The sequence below is a fragment of the Palaemon carinicauda genome, chromosome 10, assembly GCF_036898095.1.
Source record: "Palaemon carinicauda isolate YSFRI2023 chromosome 10, ASM3689809v2, whole genome shotgun sequence".
Lineage (NCBI taxonomy): Eukaryota > Metazoa > Arthropoda > Malacostraca > Decapoda > Palaemonidae > Palaemon > Palaemon carinicauda.
Genome location: NC_090734.1, coordinates 56,156,772 through 56,161,207, shown reverse-complemented (window position 1 = coordinate 56,161,207; position 4,436 = coordinate 56,156,772).

Below are 4,436 nucleotides of genomic sequence, written 5' to 3'. Positions count from 1 at the left end.
ACTTTGGAAAGTCTCGAAGAGTACATATATCTATGTATGAATACCAGGCAAGCTAATATAGTGGTCTCGCCCTATATTAAGTAAAGCATAGTTTGTATAGAACCACTGCGTCAATATATTGACCAGTAATCCGCACAATACTTGTATTGGACAAAGGTTTATATCCGCATAGGAAGAAACTAATAAAACCGCCCTCGTCCCTTTATGGGACGGAGTCCTCCCATTAGGGGACTTACATAAACCAATGCAACATAGCTTGCAAAACAGAACAATTCTATCAGAATTATCCCAGATAAGATACATAGAATTAAAATGCTCAATTATACCAATATATTGACACAGGTGAAAGAGACGCAAGGTTCTCAAGAACAAGTTTATTGACAGATAATAAACAGACAGGTTAACAACAAATATATATATTTATATAAAAGAGGATAACCCAAAACTTTAAGCATAAGTATGATAGTAAACAGAACTTGTTTATCTGAAAGAAAAACCATTAAACACCACTTTAATAAGATACCAAGGTATCAAGTCATAAAAAGTCTGTATTACAAATCAATCACATTAGCGTTAGAAACGCTTGGCACACATGTCTGAACTTATGCTAGGTTCACCTTTGAAAGAAGGAACAGTCTATATGGGCACTTGGTGCCCTCATTTAGTTTGTAGTACAGTATGTACCTACACACTCACCCTGGACTTAATCGTCCCAATTAAGACCACTGTTCCTCACAGAGTTAAACAGTAGGGTTAACTACACGACCCACTGCTACCACAGATCTCTTAAGTTCCTCTACTTGCTTCGCATAGTGGCGAAAGAACACCCTGGAAGACTTCCAGCCCGTGTATGAACGGAGATGTTCAAAATCCATACAATTAAAGAAATTTAGGGATGAGGCAACTTTCCTCGGATCGTGACCTGCGGGTGTACTGTCAGGATCCGCTCTGCGAATAAAATATGTGATTTTCGCTCTGAGTTGATTCAGAGATAAATTTGAGCCTGATGTTTCTCCCCTGAATAGTTGACCACCCTTGAAGTCTGAAGTTCTACGAAGAGAGACCTTCAGGCATTCTACTGGACATAGAGATGCATCTTCTTTCAGAGGGCAGATTCTCCAGGGACCCCACCTGTTGGTGGGTAACTCATTCTTGGCGAGAAACGTAGGATCCGGAAACAGGTTCAGCTCCCCCCCATCCAGGAACTGAACACGACCTGCCTCTCTCGAGAGGGCTACAATCTCACTAACCCTGGCCCCGGACGCGAGTGCAAATAGGAAAATAACTTTTTGCGTCAAATCCTTTAACGCACATTCTTCATTGCTCAACAGGGAGGCGAAATGAAGAACTTTGTCTAAAGACCATGAGATGGGCTTTAAAGATCTCGTTACCTAGGTCGATCTGGAAGGCAAATAAAATGGGTCTCATCAAAGCAGATTTACACACTGAAATCGTGTTAGCTGCCAACCCTTGGCCATGGAGGTGGATGAAGAAAGATAAGCAGAAGTCTGTTGAGATCTCCTGCGGATTCTTTGCCTTTACAAAGGCCACCCATTTTCTCCAAGATGACTCATATTGCCTTCTAGTCGATTTGCACTTATATTCCTCTAGGAAGTCTATGCTGGCTTTCGAAATCCCGAAACGCTTTCTCACCGCTAGGGCGAGAAAATCATGAGCTGCAGGGTCTGGGTTTTCTGTAATGAAGCGCAGACAGTCGACTTCTGGACTCGCTGGGTCAGAACTGGATGTGGTAGCGGCACGAACTTCATCTGTAGTTCCAACGCCAAGGGGAACCACATACTGTTCGCCCACTTGTGGGCCACTATTGCCGCTACCCCCTTGAAGGATCTCAGTTTGTTGAGGACCCTCAACAGAAGATTGTGAGGAGGGAACAGATAAATCCTGGACCATCTGTTCCAGTCGAGGGACATTGCGTCCACTGCTTCCGCTAAGGGGTCCTCGTACGGGGACACGTACAGGGGCAACTTCTTGTTGTCTTTCGTCGCAAAGAGGTCTATTTGCAGTTCTGGGACTTGATTCAGAATGAAGGAAAATGATCCTGCGTCTAAGGACCATTCCGACTCTATCGGTGTGAACCTGGATAGAGCGTCCGCTGTCACATTGCGGACTCCTTGAAGGTGAACTGCCGACAGGTACCACTTCTTCTTTTCCGCCAATCGGAAAATGGCTAACATCACTTGGTTGAGAGGTGGTGACCTCGACCCTTGTCGATTCAAGCATCTCACAACCACCTCGCTGTCCGTCACCAATCTTATGTGGATCGAGTGACGCGGGGAGACTTTCTTTAAGGTAAGGAGCACTGCCATAGCTTCTAGAATGTTTATATGAAAGGTCCTGAATAGCTTGGACCAAGCCCCCTGGACTTTTTTCCGATGAGAGTGACCTCCCCATCCCTCCTTTGAGGCGTCTGAGTGAATCGTCAACGACGGGGGAGGTGGCTGAAGAAGAACCAACTTCTTTAGATGTCTGGCTTGGGACCAAGGTCTGAGAAGAGTACGTAGCCGAGGCGGCACTAGTCTTCTCAGGTCTCTTCGCGCGTTTGATGCATACCTTCTCCAAACTCCGGTTGCATCCTTTAGCTGTGCTCTTAGCACTGGGTCTGTCACTGAAGCAAACTGGAGAGAGCCTAGTACCCTCTCCTGTTTGCGTCTTGATATCCTTTCGGAATCTAGAAGTCTCTTGACAGAGCCCGCTATCTCCTTCCTTTTCTTCGTTGGGATGGAGAAACTGTGTGACAAAAGGTCCCAGTGGATTCCCAGCCACTGGAACTTTTGGGATGGAGAAAGTCGAGACTTTTTTCTGTTGATCTTGAAGCCTAGGTACTCTAGGAACTGGATCACCTGACTGGAAGCTTGCAAGCATTCGGTCTCGGATGCTGCCCACACCAGCCAGTCGTCCAGGTAGGCTACTACCTGAATTCCCTTTAGGCGTAATTGTTTGAGAGCTGCGCTCGCAAGCTTCGTGAAAATCCTTGGGGCTATGTTTAGCCCGAATGGCATGGCTCTGAAGGCGTACAGTCTCCGTTGTAGCCTGAACCCTAGGTAGGGGGAGAGTCGACGGCTGATTGGAATGTGCCAATAGGCGTCTGACAAGTCTATAGAGACTGAGTATGCCCTCTTGGGCAGTAAGGTCCTTATGTGTTGCAGTGTTAGCATCTTGAATTTGCAATTCACTATGAACTTGTTGAGTGGTGACAAGTCCAGAATGACTCTGAGCTTTTCCGAGTCTTTCTTGGGAACACAAAACAGCCTCCCTTGGAATTTGATGGACTTCACCTTTCGGATCACATTTTTCTCCAACAGTTCTTGAACGTACTCCTCCAAAACGGGGGTGGAGTGTTGGAAAAACCGAAGGCATGGGGGTGGAGTGCTGTACCAGCTCCAACCCAGTCCATTCTTGAGTAGGCTTTGGGCCCAGGGATCGAAGGTCCAGCGATCCCAAAATTTCATCAGTCTCCCTCCTACCGGTATCATTTCACTTGGACTGCCGTCCTGAGGTCTTGCCTCCCTGACCACGACCACCTCTGAATCCCCTTCCCCTTGAGGGGCGCCTAGACGAGCCTCTGGCTGCTCCTCTAGGTTTTGCACGAAAGGAAGAAGACTGTCCTTCGAACGTTGGGGTGAATGTGGTTGACTGACCTGGCACAGCCTGGGGTACCCACTGAAAAGCAGTCGGGGTTTGTGCCACCATCTGGGGCACTGGAGGAAAAGGTAATTGCAGTTGCTGTTGCTGTCTATAAGGCTTGGCTGGCCGAGATGGTAGCCTAGTCCTCATATTCTTCCTCTTTGGTTGAGGACCCTCATCCGGGGAAGATTTTCTTTTGATAGCCAGGCCCCACTTCTGGAGAAGGTTTCTATTCTCCACGGCGGCCTTATCAACAACCTCTTTGACCACATCGGTAAGGAAAAGGTCTTTTCCCCAAATGTTGGAGGAGATTAATTTCCTTGGCTCGTGTCTCACCGAAGCCCCGGTGAACACGAACTCCCTGCAAGCTCTCCTTGCCTTGATGAAGTCATAAAGGTCCTTCGTCACTGTGGCTAGGTGAGACTTAGCCACTACCATGAACATTTCATGGACCTTAGGGTCACTTGCCATTGTCTCAAGAGTAGTCTGATGAGACATTGAGGCAGCCAGTCTTTCTTTGGTCTCGAACTCTCTTCGTAAAAGAGATTCGGACAGCTTGGGGAGGTCCTCGCCGAATTGCCGTCCGGCAATATCAGCCTCCAACTTTCCCACTGAGAATGTCAGATGGACATCCTTCCAGTCTTTGTGGTCCATAGGCAGAGCCAGCGACAAGGGTTTACACTCCTCCAGGGAGGGGCAAGGCTTGCCGGCCTCGACTGCCTTTAGGACAGCCGCAAACCCTTTCTGTAAAAAGGGGAAGGCTCTATCAGGAGAGGACACAAAAGAAGGGA